Genomic DNA, 22,618 nt, shown 5'->3' on the forward strand with positions numbered 1-22,618 from the left:
TCGATTTCTCAGCGAGACGAGGTGCGGAGAAAAAAAAAATCAACGTGGAATGAAATATTTGGAACTGGAGCGCAAAGAGGGATTCAGATTGGTTTGGTAAAACCAGCGGTAGATAATGATAGACAACAATGGAGGCAATTACTCAAAGAACGGGAGATAAGCACGGTCTCCTTGAGACGAAGGTTTTTCCCCCGGTAATGGTTCATTTATTCAGGAACTGCGCTTTTCTCTGTACGCCATCGTCTCGAGGAAGAGTGTGTGAAAGGCTGCAATCAGCACTCAATTAGAGTGTTTTACATTTCAATGGTAATGAGGATACCAGGCAATGTGTCTGCCATGGTGGGGAGAAAAAAAAACAAAACAAGAAGGAGGCAGAAGATAGGAGAAGAATAAGAGAGAAGAAGAAGACAGAGAGACAGAGAGGAAGATTACAGAGATGATTATAATATTCAGAAATATGGGAAATTGCCCGGAACAGTGGTTCCTGTACTTCGTCTCTGCATCATGTAGAGCTCATCTCCGCCCTAACACACCCACGTGGACTCTGAACGTTCATGTTAATTAGTTTATTAGAAGAATCAGGTGTGTTAGATCAAATAAAACAACACTACATGCAATGATCCTAAAAATTTTTTATAAGTTTAATTAAAGCAGCGCCAATCTTTTCAACAAGTAAAAAACTACTGTAGGACAAGAAATACGGCAATCAAAAAATACGATGAAAGTCTACACACTTAGCTACAATCTCTGAGACAGTAGAGATAGATGAGTGCCCTTGGCCTAATTTATCACCAGGTTGAAATGCTCTAAAGGAAAATACTCAAGCTAGAAATCCATGGAGGTATCGGCATTTCAAAGCACAACATCCAACCTGTGGAAGCGTACCGTACCATTAACTAGTTAAAAGAGCTTGACTGGCTAGCCAGATCACAAGGTTCATATGTGCTTTTCAAAAATCCCATTCCACATTTAGCCCCCATTTGCTGTTATAATTAGCTCCACTCTTCTGGGAAGATGTTCCACTAGATTTTGGAGTGTGCTTGTGGAGATTTGTGTGAGACTTCATTCAGCTAGGGCGTTAGTAAAGTACTGATGTAGTGGTGAGGAGGGGCCTGGTGTGCAGACAACGTTCACATTCATCCCAAAGGTGTGCAATAGCATTTATAGCTCTGTAGCAAGAGATCTCCAAAAGCTGACTTTACACAAGGGCATTGCCATGCTGGAAATAGTTCTCCTAGTTCAAGCACAGGGAAAATTTCATGCTAGCGCATCCAAAAACATTCTATACAATTGTATGCTTCCAACTTTGGGGAAGAACCAAATGGCCGGAAAAGTCGGGTGTCCAAATACTTTTGCCCATAGAGTATATCTGAGTGATCTAGGTAAGCCTCCAATGTGCATTTTTACTAGGGATCTGTGTAGCTAATCTGTATAGTAGCTAAATGTTATGTAATTAGTAAAGGAAGCACCACAATAATACCATTCAACAACATTTTTATACAATGTTGATAACAGTGGTTTTGTGTATTTTTTCAATCATTAATATTATTATTAATACGATTCCTTCCACCTGCTCATTCAGTGCTCCATCAGATTTATCAGACAAGTCAATGTGTTACTACTCAACTGTAATCACCACAAATCTATCGTTCGAAAGAGAAAAAATCTGAATCTACACGGAATATTAAACACAGTATTTAGCTCCATATTTTCTCCTTTTATAATGACTGTACTGTACGCTTTTTTGAGATTTAAAACTACACAGGATATAAAGATTCTCCCTCCTAAAAATACATATAATCTGTTTGTTATTATTAGCTGTTATTAGCTCTAGAACACTGGCGTTTCCGTGTTGTGTTCTGTTGGTGCGCGAAACACAAAAAGCCTAAAAAACAAGTCACAAAACAACCAGCGTAGAAAATATCTGGTTACACCCCAAAAGGAGAAAAATCAAGTTTTAAAGATACCATTCTTTTCATCTACTTATTGTACACACACAGCCTACATCGAAAGCGTTTACACAAAATGAGTTGTCATTGTGATTATTGACACAATCTACAATACATCAGTCTGAATCTTCAGGCAGAAATCGATGTTTAACCAGGAGCCTCTTCGCATCTCTTTACTCCACAATCACTGTTCATTCAAACACTAAGGAGGGAATATTCTCTGAATTATTTACATAATATTCACACGTTTTTACTCTGAAATCTATCTCAAGTACAATCATTTTCTTCCACCTTTGAGATGTTTCTTCACTGTCCACCTGTTTCTACACAGGCCACCTGTGGCAAATACAAATGATTGGACATGATTGTGATTGGACGTGAAAGACCTCTTGGAATATTACTTTGAAGCATTATAAGGCTGCATCATGACAAAATGTGGAACAATGGAAAAGGGGCTTGAATACTAATCTACTACACTATATTGCCAAAAGTTTGCGGACACCTAGTCGTTATGTGCTGTATGAGCATCACATTAGACAAGTAGTCCAAATTTGCTCTTACATTTATATATTTCCTCCACTCTTCTGGGAAGATGTTCCACTAGATGGAGTGTGCTTGTGGAGATTTGTGCTCATTCAGACACAAGTGGTAGTAAAGTCACGTACTGATGTAGGTGAAGTGAGGAGGCCTGGGAGGCCCAGTGTTCACAATTATCTCAAAGCTTTGAGATCAGGGATCTTAAACAGGCTGCTCATCATCTTCCACTCTAACCCATGTAAAGCAGATCTTCATGGAGCTGGCTTTGTGCACAGCAGCACTGCCATGCTGGAGCCGGTTTGGGTCTCCTAGTTCTAATGAAGACTGAAGTTAATGCTACAGCATCCAAAGACATCATATAGGATTTTGCACCTCCAATTTTGTGCTAGTAGTTTGGGAAAGAAATATGGGAAACAAATGTGGCTGGAAAAATCAGGTGTTCCAATACTTTTGTCCATATAGTGTATATTATTGGCAAAAAACCCGTCTTTCCCGATTATTTCAGCTACACGTGTACAACATGCTTTGTAAATTCCTCCAGAGCTTGTACAGTGTGCAGACAACATTAAAAAAAATCTGATGTACATGTTCATGTCATGCTTAAAAGCCCTGGGTTTTTAATTAATCATGGACCCTTGCAATCTATTGCAACTCATTTACTTCTCGCTTGACAATGTCCAGCACGTCAAGGAGGTGTGGAACGAATCAGTCTCGTGTCTTCAAAAATGAAACGAAACACACACATGACAAAATCAAATGTAAAAACTGGATTTATTCATGAGAACATATGAAAATGCTTTTATCTGTATACAAATCTGTTTTGCTCTCTTGTGAGGAAGCAGCTCTTCAGTTCTCTCACTCTCTCTCTCTCTCTTTCTCTTTCTCCACGCCGTCCCCGACATATTTCGGATGCGAGATGAACTTTGATAAGAGTTAATGAGAAAAACGCTATTGTGCTGAGAAAGAATGGAGCGAGCAAAAAAAGAAGGGTTCGGTCTCGCCAGCCAAACACTAGAGCTTCCTCTCCAGGAAATGTGAAACAGAGAATATGAAAAGAGGACAGACGAGAGAGAAGTCAAGGGGATGAAATGAGCAGGGCGGACAAGAAAGACAAAGGGAAGAGATACTACAGAGGAGCTGTGGATGAGCCGAGAAGGTGTAGAGAGAGAGGGAGAGTGGGGGAAATGAACAGGCTTATCTTTCCTGGTGATTATTCACAAGCCACTCAGACATGGGAACATACCTGAGTATTCAATCTGTGTGAACAAGATGGTAATTACACGGGTGCAGACCAGCGAGTGCTGTGATTTTAGTGTGGATTAACTTTTGACAAAGTCTCACACGATATCAGAGGTGATTTCAGTTTTGTGTCTGGTGGAACCTTTTAACATACACGACTTGCTTGTCTAGAACTTGTCTGTCCAGAATGTCCCACAGACGCTAGTTCGTTTTGAGATCTGGGGAATTTGGACCACTTCTGGTAGCTATTAGGGATGCAGATCTCCATAACTAAGCCTGATGCATCTTGATGCATAGTAACGATACAATATATTAAAGATTTCTATTTGATTGAGTGCAATTATGGTGCAATGGAAAAAAAATGATGCTCTGCATTTCAATATGGAACAAACAGTTCGTTATTATTTCTTTGGTTCAGACAGACAGCAAATCATCAATTTATTTAAGTGCCTTCTGTCTTCTATTTCAATACAATACATTTTTATTTGTATAGGGCTTTTAACAGTGGATTAGCTTTACACAGATAATGTAGTAGGAAAAAATGAATGAGTGTTCTTTTTAAGTGTAATAAGTGAGCCGGTGGCGACTGTGGTGAAGGAAAAACTCCCTGAGATGTCATAAGGAAGAAACCTTGAGAGAAACCATACTCAGGAGGGAACCCATCCTCATCTGGGGGAACAGAATGCCCATTTATTGCAGCTAAACGATTTCATAGATCTTCAGGCCACTGATGAGAAACCATCCCCAGCTGCACAGCGTGGCCTCCAGTTGAAGAGAACACCATCCAGAGGCAGGCCAGGACGAGGCGAGCAGATCCGAGGAGAAAAGAGTTGCAGGAATAGTGGTCACTGGTACCTCAGGAGCATGTCAACTTCTAATGCATGGACTTTCACAAACAGGCCTTTTAAATTTGGAAAAAAAGGATAAAATTAAACCAGATATCCTTTTCCTTTTCTGTCTCTGGGAAGTTACAGCTCTACCTCTCCCATGTTAATCTGTATTCTATGTGACTCTAAGGACACGCCTCTGTCTCCAGAGTGTTGTGATACGTCATATTCACGTAGCAGCAGTGGTGCTGAGAGAACACCCACAATGTAGAAATAACACAAAGATGATCCAGAGAAATGGGATGGACATGAGACACAGTGTCAAAGCAAAGGGTGTTTTCACAATTAAACCAAATCTGGTTTGTCATTATAGGTGAATGTAGTGAAGAATTATAAGGTGAAAACACAACAAAATGTTGAAAATAAATTGTGTTCGTATGTATTTACTTTTTTTTTAATACAGAATGACTTACAACTGAGCAGTGGAGGGTTAAGGGCCTTGCTTAAGGGCCCAGCAGTGGCAGCTTGGTGCTGCTGGGATTTAAACCTATGACCTTCCAAACCAGAATCCAATGTTTTGTTGGTGTAAACACTGAGGTACGACATTCCTATACATACATATAAAAAAAACATAAAAAATTCAGTCATACTGTAAAGAAAACCATATAATGCAAATGTTTGTTGCCATGCCAACATATCTGCCATAATATCCGAGGCTAAATTTCTCTCTGTGTGTCGGATGCTGTAGGATAAATGAACAAAGTAGACCAACTATACAGAAGAAGAAAAGAATTACCCCCCCCCCCCTTTTTTTTTTTCCAAGGACGTCATATCTTAATTGAAAATGACAGCTTCAATTAAAAATGTAATCATTTCGCCCGTTTGCTAATTAAAATGGAGGCGACTGATAGTTTTGTCTCATTAACTTCAAAGAGCAGCGCATTGCGATGGCTGACTGGGCTTCTTCTGCTACTTTCTTTTTTTATGGGTAGCTGAATTCAGGATGAGAAAGAAAGAAGAAAGAAAAGAACTCATTGGCAAAACGGAAGCAGGAAAAAAAACCTCATTTCAGTGACACTTGACTGATGCTGTCTCAGAAAGATGAGCTTCACAGAGCGTGCAAGGAGGAACGTCTGAGGAAGACGACTAGGAAACGGGAGAGACTTTTACCTTCATCTAATGATCACAGTAGTAGTGAGTGTGTATGTGTGTGTGTGTGTGTGTGAGACTCGGACAGTGCGCTCGACAGCTTATACCCTGTTGTACATGGCCGTCGATTGATCACGTAATCACAATTGACTATCGTGTCAGAGGACTGCTGAATCTCTGTCCTTTCCTTTCATTGATGAATTGAAATTCTTTCAGGATTTTTTTAACCATCACAACAATAATGGTGCCAAGCTATTTATTATTTTTTTTAAAGCATGCTGCTAAAGCAAAATAACATCTTTTTCACAATTTCACATTTTACTACAATTGAGAAGAGATTTGCAGTGGCGGCCCGTACATTTCACGTCGAGGCCTTCAGCGGTGTCCTGCCTGAACCAATCCACCTCTTAATACCAACGTGATGATGCCACGGCTTTAGAAACCATCAATATTATAAAGAAACGCAGAATTACAGAGCGCTGCATCACAGACAAGAATCTAATACAGTGAGAATGAATGTTATCACTAAAGCAAAAAACCCAATGAACACAATTCAACACGTCTCCTTTCACTGTAGCCACAACTGAACCGTCCACATGCACCATCTCCAGCAGAAACATCAATATAACCTCATAAAATGACCCTGGAATTTCTTTGCATTTCTGTGCATTTTTTTCTGTGCATTACAGTTTTCCTGGGGATTTGAAATGAAGGAGAATTGAGTGTCAAATTCTACAGAAAAGAAAACGCAATCATACGAATGGTTCATGAAATTTTGAATGGTTTTGAATGGTTTTGGCTTTTGATGAAAAGTTCCTCTTGTACATGTCCTTCTATGTGTATCTGCGCCTAATCAATTTCTTCTCCTCTTCCGTTCATGAGGAATAAAAACACAGATATTGAATCCACACGAATATGTTTGATGTGTTTTTACGCCTTCCCGCAGGCATCATGGTGACCAAATCGGAATCTGATTGGTTAAAGCAACAGCTTCAATGCGCCTGGATCTGAATCTAACAAGAGCCCACACAGTTCGTTTCTGCTGGCCTTACGGCAGCTACGTGATATGACTGCTAAAATCTAATTGAATAGAAACTCCAAAATTGGAGAAAGGCTTTGAAATGAAGAGAAATGGACTATTGGAAGAAATGTATTACATAATTTTGGTAAAAAAAACAGATCACACATAACATTATGACCACCTGCCTAATTTTGTGTTAGTTCCCCTTCTGCTGTCAAAACAGTCAAGACCCCTCGAGCATCAACAGCATGAACTTCTTCTGCAGTTTGATCTACAGGAGCTCGTCTGTTGGATCGGACCACACGGAACAGCCTTCGCCCACGCCCCTGTCGCCGGTTCACCGCTGTTCCTTCCTTGGAGCACTTTTGATAGATACTGACCACTGCAGACCAGGAACATCCCACAAGAGCTGCAGTTTTGGAGACGCTCTGACCCAGACGTCTAGACGTCATGATTTGTCAAACTCGCTCAAATTCTTTTGCTCGCATTTTTCCTGCTTCTAACATCAACTTAGAGGACACAATGTTCACCTGCTGCCTAATAAAAATATCCACCCACTAACAGGTGCCATAATGAAGAGTTAATCAGTGTTACTCACTTCAACGTTCATAATGTTATAATGTCAAAATGTTATGTCTGATTAGTGCACATTAAAACAAAATTCAGTGGCACTTATAAAAGCTAGTTTTTGTTTGTCAGGCTTTTTTTTTTTTTTTTTTTCTTTTTTTTTTTAGTAAAAAGGACTAAACACTAGAAAAGTATATTGAAAAAAATACGATTTCTTCAGGCATGGTCAGTTCAATCAGACACAGCCGACTGATCAGTACAGATCAAATATACTTCATAGCAAACACTAATGAAGACTAAAGAGTAAACAGGACGTGGCTATATGAGCTCTTGTGTGCTTTTTTTTAAATACTTTTGTGCAATATGAGTATCTCTGCAATCACAATGCAGGCTTGAGTTGGCTTCCAAATCTCGGGTTCCTTTTTGAGTTAAATTCATCTCAAGCTTTCTTCTTCACGAGGTCTCAGGGAGCTTTTCTTTGCCGTTTGTTCACGAGGGATACAGTAAACCTACATTGACTTAATTATGATTAAAAAAAGGATATTTGCATTCTATTTCATTCTGTAAAACTGCTTTGGGATGAAGTCCATTGTTAAAAATGTTTTACAAATCCATTTAAATTGAATTGAACTGAATTTATAGATAGATCCAAAAGGGAAATCCAAAACATGTTTGGGCAAATGAGATAAAAAAAAATGTGAACAAGCACAGAACTAGTTTGATCAAAGTATCTAGAATTGGCAATGAACAGAGTACAAAGCTGCAAAATATTACTTTGCAAAGTTTTCATGCATGAGAATTGACTTTTATAAGTGTGTGTAAATGTGTGTTGGATTGCAGGGAGAAATTAAAAAGTGTCCATGGCGGCCATGTTTAGAGGCCACAATGGTTGCTGGGAATTGGGAGTTCTTCCTCTTAGCTTTAAGGCTGAGATTTGACACAATATGTGAATGTCAAGGGGCTTGGCTGAGTTGAGATTGCGGTTTTCAGCAACAGAACAGTAACAGGTAGGCTTTGACTTGAAGTTTATTCCATTCATTACTAAGCACATTGATGTTTATATGACCCAAAAAACATCATTATGAATGGAAGGAAATCCTGCTATACTCAATGCAGAGAATGAAAAGATACCAAACCAAGAACGGAAAAATCAACACTCGTAGCTGTTTTCTGTCAATAAGTAGTACAGAAACCCAGATGTCTGCAATCTTGTCTTGAGCTTGCACATCATTTATTATTATTATTTACATTTGTGGTCCCCGAGTTATGATGGGTCGACTTACGATTTTTCAATCTCACGATGACGATAGCGGTACAACAAAATTGTAAAAAGATTGAAAGTTTCGTGCAACAGGCGCTGCTTGTAGGGAAAAAAGAAGAGGAAAACCATCAGTTTAGAGCACAAAATGAAAATGATAAATCAGCATGAAGCTGGAAAGACACAGTCATAGCACCATCTTCGACTTAATGATATTTTTTACTTACAATGGAGTCGTCATAACGTGTCTCCATCGTAACAGAGGACTACCTGTATAAATAAAATGCCTGCTTGATTTAAATAAAATAAAAATATATCTAAAAATAAAATTGAATCTAATTATTGCAATACACTTTTTTAATATATTAACTAAATCGAGTAATCGATTAAACTATTTCAATTTATAGATATGTTCCACTTAACTGTTCTAGTTATTTTAGCATACTTTAACAAATATCTGCATTAAAAAAACACAAGATAGTTTAAATTTAGATTTATTTATTCATTCAATTTATGGATACATAAATGAACTAATTAGTTTAATTCTTCATTCAGTCATTTATTCACTCCCTCAATATGTGGAATTATCAGGACTTTTTCTTTTATAAAAGAAATTGTTGAGGCTGTACATAAAATGCAAAAGAATCCATATCGCTGGAATGTCATTAAAAACGTTGGTGATGACAGAAAGGGACAGGATTTTGTGTTTTGGTTCGGATCGAGTATCCACAGTGACACTATGCTCAAAGTGCGAGATGGAGACTAAGGCTAGGTTTCCACTAAATCGGATAAATCTAAAAACGGTCCGTGTTCACAATTTTATTTTTAATTGATTTCCATAAGTTGCTCATCTACACTAAAACGTCTGAAAATGGCCTCCTTCCTGTACTGCGTCGTTTCCGTCCGCCGCTTGTTTACTTTGCAACATCACGGCGATGATAAAAAATGCGTCATAGTTTACAAAAGCCTACGTTTTCACAGTCCACACTGTAAAATTGCGTTTTCAAATTGATCTACTTTGGAAAGTGATTTCAACAAGCTATGTTTTGAAAATGGCGTCTCATTGTGGACAGAAGTGGACAGAAGGAAACGTATTAGTGTGGACACGGCCTCAACGACATCGCTGTCTGCCACTTAATATGTTTATAAGGAAATTCAGAATTTTACTATGTTCCGCACATAAAACAGGGATTGCTTTTAGACACAAGTGCACTGTATCGAAAGAGTTCATTACGGAAACGTGTACCGTTACACCCCTAACTTTGACACACAACACATTCCGCACGAATCCTTTCTGAATTTCCTGAATGTAAAATAAGTCACTGCTTTCATTGAATTTTTGAAACTGTTTTTGTGAATGTGTAATAAAACGCCATCAATAATCAATCAGAACCACACCAAAAAATATATATATGTCAATATTGATGGTAAATGTGACAACGGATCCGTATACACTTTTCTTTGCTAGTTTTGGGTTTAGAAAAGGAGCGGCATGGATTTTTCTTTCCCCTCTTTCAGTGTCACAAGCTTCCAGCTGAAGACAAAAGCGAGTCAGTTCTCTGTGGAGTAATTATAGTTCCGCCTCCTTTCATGTCAGTGTGCCGTGGCGGAGTCTTTGTCTTTGAGACCTTTCTTTAAAAAAAAAACCCACTTCTTCCTGTACGCCCCAGGCCTGCAGACAAGATTAAACGATTCTCTGTTGATATTGAAATGAGAGGCTCTCCGTTCAAGAGACAGGGGACGAGTGAAGGATGAAATGAACATGACACATCAGCTCAGGTCGCTTTGGTGTGTATCAAACAATTCAAAGTTTCTCTCTTAACAGTAAAGCAAGTGTACGTTGTGTTCATTAAATAGACATGGTGTAATACTGTCTCGAGGAATTCACGAGGAGATCTTTGGTGTTTCTCAGAAAGTACACAAGCAGTTTCCTCAATATGGATCTTACTCAATATTGCATCTGATTCCAATACCAGATGACGTTTCTTTACCTGAATGTAAAGTCAGGTACTGATGTAGGTGAGTTGAGGAAGCCTGGGTTCATAGCTCTGTAGCAGGAGATCTTCCATTCCAACATATGTAAAGCATATATTCATGGATCTGGTTGTGTGCACAGGGTCATCATCATGCTGGAACAGGTTTGAGTCTCCTAATTCTATTGAAGGGGAAATTTCATGCTTCCACATCATGAGACGTCCAATACAATTTTGTGCCCTCAACTTTGTGATAACAGTTTGGGGAGGAATCACATAGTACTGGAAAAGTCAGGTATCCCAGTATGTTTGTCCATATAGCTTATATTTATTTAATGTGCTGTGAAAAAAATGTAGAATTATGGAAGACAACCAGGGAAAGAGAGATCACCAATTCTAAAATTTGATTGGTCAAATTGGATCACTTAATTTACAAAATTGAGTGGGTCATATACAGGATTATTGATGTGACACACACACACACACACACACACACACACACACACACACACACACACACACACACACACACACACAATCAAACATGTTACATCTCTCCCTGGCCCTAGAGATGGGAAGTAATGAAGTACAAATACTTTGTTACTGTACTTACACAGTGGATCTTCCTGTCGTTTAGGACAGGCGCGGACAGGATGCCTTATCTAACCACATATAAAACATTTGATTTCTGCATCAGTGGAAATGAAATGAGACCTGAGATGTTGTATGGATTAGAGACAGTGGCATTGAGTAAAAGACAGGAGGTGGAGCTGGAGGGAGCAGAGCTGAAGATGTTGAGGTTTTCTTTGGGAGTGACGATGATGGAGAAGATAAGAAATGAGTTTATTAGAGGGATGGAGCATGTAGGACGTTTTGGAGACAAGGTGAGGGAGGTGAGATTGAGATGGTTTGGACATGTGCAGAGGAGGATCTCTCACCATACCCCCCTGTCCTCTACATCTGCCTCTTTTAAACCAACTACCTGCATGTCTTCCCTCACCACATCCATAAACCTCCTCTTTGGTCTTCCTCTTTTCCTCCTTCCTGGTGGCTCCATCCTCAGCATTCTCCTACTGATATACCCCATGTCCCTTCTCTGCACATGTCCAAACCATCTCAATCTCACCTCCCTCACCTTGTCTCCAAAACGTCCTACATGCTCCATCCCTCTAATAAACTCATTTCTAATCCTGTCCATCGTCGTCACTCCCAACGAAAACCTCAACATCTTCAGCTCTGCTCCCTCCAGCTCCACCTCCTGTCTTTTACTCAATGCCACTGTCTCTAAACCATACAACATCTCAGGTCTCATTTCATTTCCACTGATGCAGAAATTAAATGTTTTATATGTGGTTAGATAAGGCATCCTGTCCGCGCCTGTCCTGAACGACAGAATGACCCTGGTGTTTCCAAGCGTCCGTGGCAGGATACAGCTAAGCCTGCTGGAGCCCAGAAGCCCTGCTCGGCGAACCGGACTGGGAGAAGCCCTGCTTGGCTGAAACGGACTGGGAGAAGCCCTGCTAGGATGAACTGGACTGGGAGAAGCCCTGCTTGGCTAAACTGGACTGGGAGAAGCCCTGCTTGGCTGAACTGGACCGGGAGAAGCCCTGCTCGGCCGAACCAGACTGGGAGAAGCCCTGCTTGGCTGAAACAGACCGGGAGAAGCCCTGCTCAGCTGAACTGGAATGGGAGAAGCCCTGTTTGGCTGAACCAGACTGTTAGAAGCCCTGCTAGGATGAACCGGACTGGAAAAAGCCCTGCTCGGCTGACTCTGGAGCAGTGCTGGAGCTGCCTGCGCTGGCAGAGGCAGGCACAGGGGTGCAGAGCCGTCGCCAGCAGACACAATGATGACCTGGTGACCACACCAGTGCAAGGGGACGGGGGAGACGTGGAGATGGAAGATGAGCCCCTGTTTGTCTCTTGTCTCTTACCCTGAAACAAGGTAAGAGACAAGGAAAAAAAGCAGGCAAAAAGACTCTTTCTCACCTTCCACTTTTTCTCTCTCCATATTATCCCCCCCCACTCTCTTTCTCTCTCTCTCTCTCTCTCTCTTTCTCTCTCTCTCACACACACACGCAGGTTCTGCCAGTCGTAGCGAACACACGCAGCACGCGACCTTGACTGTAGATATGTTGGGGCAGAGCGAGCAGAGTGAGCAGATCGTTAGCCTGTGACGAGCGTTGCATTAAAAATGGAGCGACTGTATAAAAAATAAACCCCTTTTATAAAACCAGGTGCTGGAAAGTCTCGACTCCCAGCAACACCCTGACCTTCAGGAAGTGCTCTGTAAAGGGTTTGCTTTTTTGTTTATTTTTAAAAAAGTTCAAAAGAAAAAGTACAAAAGCACAAAGTCTAACAATAAAAGGATATATAAAAAAACAATATTTTGTATTAGAAAGTACTTCGCTAATCTTTATGGCATCTACACATAGGATAGCTGACAGTAGCTCACACTGGCTAATTAAACATTTTAACCAACCGACACTGATGTTTCCTTCAATTGTACAGAACAGATATCTGATTTAATCTTTTTTCCAGAGGAAATATATTTAAAGAAATGAAACCTCACGAATCAACTGTTTTTGGCTCAAATACTCAAATACTGTCTGACTTTTACTCAAGTCATATTGGTGACCTGTATTGAAGGAAGTTTTGCAGTAAGGAGTCTATACTTTTACTCAAATAGGATTTTTGGGTTTTATATATACAGTACAGACCAAAAGTTTGGACACACCTTCTCATTCAAAGAGTTTTCTTTATTTTCATGACTTTGAAAATTGTAGATTCACACTGAAGGCATCAAAACTATGAATTAACACGTGGAATTATATATGGAATTATATACATAACAAAAAAGTGTGAAACAACTGAAAAATGTCATAATCTAGGTTCTTCAAAGTAGCCACCTTTTGCTTTGATTACTGCTTTGCACACTCTTGGCATTCTCTTGATGAGCTTCAAGAGGTAGTCACCTGAAATGGTCTTCCAACAGTCTTGAAGGAGTTCCCCGAGAGATGCTTGGCACTTGTTGGCCCTTTTGCCTTCACTCTGCGGTCCAGCTCACCCCTAAACCATCTCGATTGGGTTCAGGTCCGGTGACTGTGGAGGCCAGGTTATCTGGTGCAGCACCCCATCACTCTCCTTCTTGGTCAAATAGCCCTTGATGCCTTCAGTGTGATTCATAGTCATGAAAATAAAGAAAACTCTTTGAATGAGAAGGTGTGTCCAAACTTTTGGTCTGTACTGTATATATATATATATATATATATATATATATATATTCATTAATTCATCTTCTCCCGCTTATCTGTAATTCGGGTCGCGGGGGCAGCAGTCTAAGCAGATTCCCCAGACACTTCTCCGTGTCCAGGGATCGGGCTGTCAAGGCCCCTGCCTTCAACTGTTGCCCAATCCTCTCAGCACCGGTCCCTTACGGTCCCTCCTGCAGGTGGTGAGCCCACGGGAAGTATATATATATATATATATATATATATATATATATATATATATATATATATATATATATATATAAACACACACACACACACACACACACACACACACACACACACACACACACACACACACTCACACACACACACACACACTGTACAGTGCCTACGTGCAATAATCTGATCTATTAATTGAGTTTACAGCATAAAACCAGAAACCCCATTTATTGTTAAGCACCTGTTCCTGCTCCTGTTCCTACATAGACCACATACAATCTGTTCAAGTGGTTACTGTGGGAAAATAAAAGCAGACGCGTCTCCATTAGACAGGAGTGACAATAATTAGTTTGTGGGGATGAGAATAAATCGAGAATACGACATGCGAAACTTCCACCGCTACCAAATCAAACCAATTTGCTTGCTTGTTAGTCTGTTCTGAAGGATGGCGTCATTATAATGAGCTTTTTGTATAGCTTGCATAACGTTTTTTCCGAATACTGAATATATACTGGGGACAAACTGCAAATGCATGATTTAGAAAGAGATTCAGATTCCATAAAGTTGCTTGCCATAGTAGTTCGGTATAATCACTGCATTCCTGCACTCTAGAATAAAACTATAGTTTTCATTAGATTTCTATATAAACTGGCATGAAATGTGATTTTATATACAAAGCCACCACTTCATATATCTCATAAAGAACACCAATTGTACACAGAATATTCATCATTATTACATTAAAAAACTAAATTATAATATTATAAAACGACATGAAAATTTAATTCTATAATGAACATTCATAGCTAGTTGCTATAGCTATGAACCTCATTTACTGTTCCCGTAAAATTCCACACTCCTGGGTAGATGTTCCGCTATATTTTGTGGAGATTTGTGCTCATTCAGACAAAAGGGTTTTAGTAAAGTCAGGCACTGATGTAGGTGAGGTGAGGAGGCCTGGGGTTCAGTCAGCCATCACATTCATCTTGTTCAATGGGGTTTATAGATTTATAGCGGGAGATATTTCACTCCAACCCACGTAAAGCAGATCTTCTTCGAGCTTGCTTTGTGCACAGGGGCATCGTCATGCTGAAACAGATTCGGGTCTCCTAGTTCGAATGAAGAGAAAATGCAATGCTTACACACCCAAAGACGTCTTATACCTCCAACAAAGACGTCAACTCTGCCAATTTGTGGAAGAACCACACTACTTGTGTCCGTATATTTATATAGTAAAATATAGTATAGTATAGTATAGTAGTAGGTTTGAACAAATACTGTATGATCTAAAAAAAAAAATAGAAGCTTTTTTTTTTATTATTATTTACACCTACAAACACCTGTCTCACTGCTAAACATGCTAAACCATAGTATGACAAAACTCCTGAGTGAAAAAAGCCTTTCCATTGTCATTTAGATGTCACAAGTTTGAATCTTGGAAAAATCCATGGAGCAAAAATATCCATGCTTTCCAGATGGGATTGACATACTCTTTTTTTTCCCTGTCAATCACAGCGACAATAGCCAATCATGGGCATCTGTGCTTTCTTCTGAGTGTGTTACACTGCCCTGTGATGCAGCAGGAGCAGCAGTTTGGGGGAACAAGAATCAGATGGTGTCATTTCAGAGGAAGCAAGGGGTAGCCCTCATCCTACTGGGAGGATGAAGGGGGAGGGGGGTGAGTAGGAACTGGCAGGTGATTGAACTAGGAAAGGAAATTGGAGGGAAAAAAATAAAATTAACCAATCAATCAAACAATCAATGAATCAATTCATTGATCATTAGGAAAATTAACCATTACAATGAAAAGTGCTTTCATATGGCTGAAAAAGCTGAAATATGGAAAGGTTTCACCCATTTTGCACACATTATTTCATCGAAGTGATGAAATGTATTTGATCGCACTCGCTAGTTTACAATAATCACATTTTGCTCAAAAGGTTTGCTCTCCGCACTCTGCAGAATAAATGACGGTCGCGAGCAAATCAGACGAATGAATCACCGGCAGAGTGAGTCAATGTTTTAAGATTTACGACTGTCTTTCAGGAACGTTTTTTTTTTTTACTTCTCTAGTTTGATAAATGTGTTTTCTTACTAGCGACGGATAGATGAGCACAAACTCATGTTTTGACAGCATGGAAATAGAATAATGAAACAAGCTCCGCCCCCAGGTCCATGTAGATGTAGATGTACCGTAGATGCCGAGTCTTGGGCATTACTTTTGTTGAAACTCAAGACGAGACTTTTCAAGGGACCCTGGTGAAAAGAGTACTACAATATTCTACTCAAGTAAAAGTAATGTTTCTTCAATGAAATTTTAAACAAAACATACTTAAGTAAAAGTAAATTTACAGATTTTGAAAACTACATTTGCGGCATCAAGCAGACGCCCTTAACCAGAGCGAAGTACAAAACTGAGTCTCCATCATTATAGCAGAATTATAGCACCTTTTTTATTTATTATTATTATTTTCTTACTTAAAACGTAGAAGTGCACAAAATAAAATACTCGAATGAAGTAAGGCGAGTAAATGTAAGTTTCCACCTTTGCTGCTTTGGAACTAAATGACGTGTGCTGTGTGAAGAAAGCCTGCAAGGCTGATACGCAGTGTGAGGTTAGCAGTGCAATTAATCCTGTTTTTGATCTAAATGGCCATTCATATGTGACGAGTTACAGTTCAGATGGCTTAGAAAAAGGAAAGTGGTTATACTGTTGAAGAGCTTTGCGTGCTGGACTGCAGACTGAAGTGTGACCGATTTGCAGATATGTAGTGGCTTTGTTCCCAGGACATTTTTTTTTTTAACAATAACCCTCTGGTCTAGAATGCACTGGAGTCATGCTCTGTAGTGCCATGGTTAGCTGATGATCAGGTAGTGGAAAAACCTCTCCATCTGGACACCGAGGGCGCTTTGACCAAAGTGGCGTTCCTTTCATCCACGCCAACTCAGACAGATGGCCACCCATGGCTCTGCCCCAGCTACTGATTCAGTGTCCACTCGAATTTGTGGTGCTGCTTGAGACATAATTGGGCTTTTTTGTTGGCTGAAACTGGAGAAAGGAGGGAGAGAGGGAATGAAGAAAGCATGTGAAAAGAAGCGAACAGAAAGAAAGTGAGCATTAAAAATAGCAGGAGCCGCTGATAATATATCGGCTGTATTGTGTTCAGATGCAGTGATGCATTTAAAAGGGAGATTAATGTGTCAGGATAGGGGGTAGATTTATGCACAGGGGTGTGTGTATGTGTGTTAGTGTGTGAAAGAGAGAGAGAGAGAGAGAGAGAGAGAGAGAGAGAGAGAGAGAGAGAGAGAGAGAGAGAAAGAGAGAGAGATCGTCCATGTGGTTGGGAGCAGGGCCTGCTGGCACAAAGCTGACAGCCCCCCAGATTGAAGCTGATTTCTCTGCAGATGAGGATGGATGTTTCCAGACCAGGCAGCTCACACTGCTCTCTTTTTTAACCTGTTTTACTTTTTTTTTTTCCCCTCACGTCTGTGTTCACGTTCTTCTTGATATACTGCTATTTTCATCCCTTTAGACTTTCTGAAGTGCCTGTCCTCCCCCACAGTTCCCATCTTCCAGCCCTCCTTTCTGTTCTTTTACCATGTCTCTCCATATCTGTCCAACTTCCACGGTTATTCTCAGAACTGTCATTTTATTTTCTCACCCTCTTGCTTCGCCCTGTTCTTCTTCTTTTTTTTTTTTTTTTTTTTGGAAATTCTGCTCATCCGGTCTGCTTTAGCAGTCCGATCACTTCTCCCATTTCAGTCTGTCTGTACTTTTACTTCTCCTCCAGCTGTAGCCTTCGGGCCAATTACTTTTTTTCCCCCCTCACTTCTCTCACTTGCCATAATAACAAGAGGGTCAGAGCAGGCAGATTTATTAGGAAAAGTTCCAGCTGAGTGCCCTTGATCCCTACCCATTTAATTCCTCTGTCAGGTGCATTAGGATCATTGTCAGAAGTTGGGAAATGCACGTAATGATGTTCCAAGTGAATGTCACGGACCGGGAGGTACTCATTCCCACGGCTTGAAGCCGTAATTACCATCTTTGCTGTGAAGCTACAGGCGAAGAAACTGTCTTTGCTTCGGGAACATACCGAATTTGCAACACGTCCAGACAGAGGAAATCAAAATCACAGGACTTCAGGTTCATTGATTACAGTAGAGAAGAGAGAATTTTAATCACCTCATGTCGACCTGAATGCTGACAGATTACCAGATGAAGGATGTTGTGGTTGCGATGGTGAGAGCTTCTCAGTCTCAGTGTTTCATCCCTAATTTTTGCACGCCACAGCAGTTCACGTTCCTCGCGACGTGCGTGCCGCTTGATTAAAATGTAAAGCAGATGCGTAGGAATCAGGATCTCCTCTCTGTGTGTTCGCTCGGATGCTCACAGGTGTACAGAATGATTAATATCTCGCATAATCCTCACTTAGCACTGATACACACTGCAAAAACTCCTCATCCAATCAAGAATTTAATTTCTAGCCCTAAAAATCTTATTGATTTTATTTGAAGAAAAAATACTATGCGAGAGCAGATTGTGTAAGATTGTTATGATTGTTTTGAGATTATTTATCTTTTTTTTCTTAATTAGTTGATAATGCTTAAAGTTTTCAAGTATTTGACCTGCATATTGAGCTTCATTACTATCTGAGACATCACTTCAGGCCTTGTATATGTTCTAACTTTAAAGGTTCCCCAGTAAAGAAATTCTCAATAATCACACTTAGGACTTTGTTTATTAGTATTATTGATTTCAAATGCTTGTTTTATGTCCACACCAACATATTTATTTACATCCTAAAACCAAATTCTGACAAAGTCTGCAGTATTAAGTCACACTCTTTCCAAAAACTATCCCGTAGGCTATTATTTTTTGGAACTTTATTCTTTATACAAAGTACTTTTGGCTTTTTACTTAAGTCATCCTGTAATTTAATTTCAGTTTTAAGTTGATTAGACTAAATCGACTGCTTGGAATGTGTTTTAATGCTGATTTTAATACATTTTGATATTTTCTTAAGCCTAGATATGTTTTCTTATTTTAAGAAATCTTTCCAAGTGTACTATTTTACTGCACTGGCACATGATTGGACTAGTTTCTAATCTGTATCTTCCTAAATCATGCATTTATTTCTCTGATTTGCTTAATTTTTGCAATGTGGCCATTATCCCATATAAACGACCTGTTTTACGATGTTTATGGGGAATACAGGGACTTTCCCAAAATGTAAATTTTTTTTTTTTAAGGGTGCCATTACTTTAAAGCAATCTACAGTAGCTGTCACTAAGCAGAGGCCCTCACACCTAAGGAGCACCAGTGAAGCTTTTCTTGTGTGAAGATTATTGCCTCAGGAGAGGAGAGGTATCACTGTCTGATGAATTAAAGTGTATGCTTTTGGGTTATATTTGTATTTTTATCGGATCATTATTATTATTAATTATTACATTTTTTTCAGTGGAGGACATGAGTCTTCATCTGACAGAGCTCATCTCAGGAAGAGAATTTAACAAAGGATCATGATCATTCTTTGAAGACGTTCTGTAAGCAGCACATGTGAGTATACGGTCAGCTTGTCCTTCAAACCTGTGAGTATATTTTCTATACAAGTGTGCAGTCAAGTCAAGTCAAGTCAAGTTTATTTCTATAGCGCTTTTCACAACAGACATTGTCTCAAAGCAGCTTTACAGAATTTAACAGTGAAGGTGAACGGTATGCATTTATCCCTGATGAGCAGCCGTGTTGACTGTGGCAAGAAAAAACTCCCTTAGATGTTATGAGGGAGAAACCTTGAGAGGAACCAGACTCAAAAGGGGAACCCATCCTCATTTGGGTGACATCAAAACTGTGATCGTAAATCTTTAAATAATACAGAACACTGGAGAGAGAACTAACATGAGCACTGGAGTGTGTGATTATGAGTCAATAATCATAAGTGCATGAATAGATGCATGAACTTTTCAACTCAAGAGTGCTTTTACTTCAATGCTTTCCATATATTCTCACTCATATAGCATCTGTTTTCCTTTTTAATTTGTCTCTGTCTTTATAGTGCGTCGTTTTAAATTTGACAGCTTTTTCTTTCCCAGTAAAGTTGCATTTACTGCCTTGATTTTTAGTGTGAATTCATTACAGTAAGTGTGGAGGAATGAAAATGGGAATATATAAAGGACAAATGTAAAAAGAAATGCTTGTGTTTTAAAACATTGACTGGAAACATCAAGCAACCTTGGTGGTGTTATTTGCAAAGATTTGCAGAATCTGAATGAGAGCATGTGCATAACCTGACTCTGAATACACCCAACCTTTCTTCTGGATCACTTTTGAATACTGATAATTGCATAGATGGTTTACATGTAATTGCTAGAGATGCTTCATAAAATATATGGACAAAAGTATTGGGACACCTGACTTTCCCAGCAATATGTGGTTCTTTCCCAAACTCCTATTGCAATGATGAAGCCACACAATTGTATAAGACGTCTTTCGACACCCTTCAGGTTGAATGAGCACCAATCTCCAAAATCTAGTGGAACATCTTCCCAGAAGGGTGGAGGGAATCATGAGCACATTGAGACTAAATGTGAAATGCTACGCTCAAAAAAGCACATGCTATACTTATAACCAGGTGTCCACAAACTTTTGGCAATATAGTGTATATATAAAGTATAGAAAGTTGAAAGATAAAGAAAGATTTCACTGCCTTTTTGGTGAAGGTGCTAGACATTTTCACAGTCCTGGTCGAAAAAAACCAAACAAAAAAACATCAAGAACGATGAGAATGATGCAACATATTGAATCTATCCACCTAAAAATTCACAAAGAAGTAATTCACCCTTACCTTGAGACAAGCCGAGAAGTGAGCTCACCGCCTGCGCTGCAATTAAACACAATAATCAAACAGATTAATGAGCGTCCAGAGGGACCTCCGATAACACACCCATAACTCAGCGTGCCTTCGAGCCTGTTTACTTTATTGACTGTGATCATCGAGAGATAATGAGTAGGAATTTATCATCTCCAAGCCTTTTGATTTTTATTGATGGAATGATCCATAAGTGCTTAGAGGAGATCATGAGGCTGCATTGATGATCGTGAGTTACGATGTGCTTTATAGTGCACTTTAAGCACACTCGAGCCGAACCATGTCCGTCTCCACAGTTTCTCATAAGGTGAAGGTTATTTTTGACATCTCCTTCCCAGACTCCTTCCAAAGATCCTCGCACAAATGCAGAAGAACAAACCACAGGCTTAAAACCATCAATATTAATACATTTTCTGTAATAGTAATAGTAAATAGTCAAAATATAGGCTAAAGGATCTGCATATCTGCATTATAACTGCTCTATAAGTCCTTATATTTGGTTTGCGTTACTTGTCAGTAAGCATTTATTAAATCCTGAGATAAAATGTGTTAAAAAATAACCATTAATTATTATGAATAATTGGAAATTACATACACTGAGATATTTAATATGCAAACAAGCTGAACCTATGAATATACAAACACAGTGGCAATAGTTTCCTGAAGCGCATGTCATAAGAGTAACATAACCATGTCATTATGCTATACTAGGTTACATTTAGTGACATAATAACAGCTCATTAAACATGCTGCTGTAGCAAAAAAACACAAAGTAAAGGAGGGAAAAAAATGACCAAATAAGAAAAAGCAGGCAGGAAAAGAAGAACAGAATGTGATAAAGAGGAAAATGACAAAGGTGGAAAGAATCGATGAAGAGAAAGAATAACAATAGGAAGTATGAGACACTGTACTTAGTAGGAGGTATTATTTTTTATCTAATAAATAGCTTATATCTCATTATATCTCCAACTATAATCATGATGTATTATTATAAAGCTTGTCATGAAGCATCGTATAAACTGTCATGACAAATGTTAATGTGACTAATTACAATTCATAGTTACCTGACACTGATATATATTAGGGATTAGGTTTGGCTGCAACGTCATATTCACGTAGCAGCAGTGGTGAAGCAGTTTAGCTAGGAGAAATCAAATTACATATCAAATATTGGCACAAATTATTGGTCACTTTCTAAATAATAAAAATATATAGCGCATCTACTAAGGATGATATATAAAGCAATTGGTTTTTACAAACACAAACATGTTAAAAAGCGATGCATCGTGATACAAATGCCAACTTGTATCCGATGCATCACATTGTTACTTTGATGCCGATGCACCAATGCAAATCACTGAATCTTACCATCACTACTATTTCATTTATAATATATATTTCCAATATTACCAATAATTATGTCAAGTTTAAGTCCATGCTGTGGTTGTATTTAAATTTTTTATCTTCGTTTTATCTCTTTCTTTCTCTCTGTCTCTCTCTGTCTGCTTCTATTTGCATGTCTCTCTCTGTCTGCTTCTATTTGCCCATCTCTCTCTGTCTGCCTCTATTTGCCTGTCTCTCTGTCTGCTTCTATTTGCCTGTCTCTCTGTCTGCTTCTATTTGCCTGTCTCTCTCTGTCTGCCTCTTTTTGTCTGTCTCTCTCTGTCTGCCTCTATTTGCCTGTCTCTCTCTTTCTGCCTCTATTTGTCTTTCTATGTCTGTCTGTCTCTATTTGTCTGTCTCTGTCTGTCTGTCTCTGTCTGTCTGTCTCTGTCTGTCTGCC

This window comes from Silurus aristotelis (assembly GCF_946808225.1).
Source record: "Silurus aristotelis genome assembly, chromosome: 10".
Taxonomy (NCBI): Eukaryota; Metazoa; Chordata; class Actinopteri; order Siluriformes; family Siluridae; genus Silurus; species Silurus aristotelis.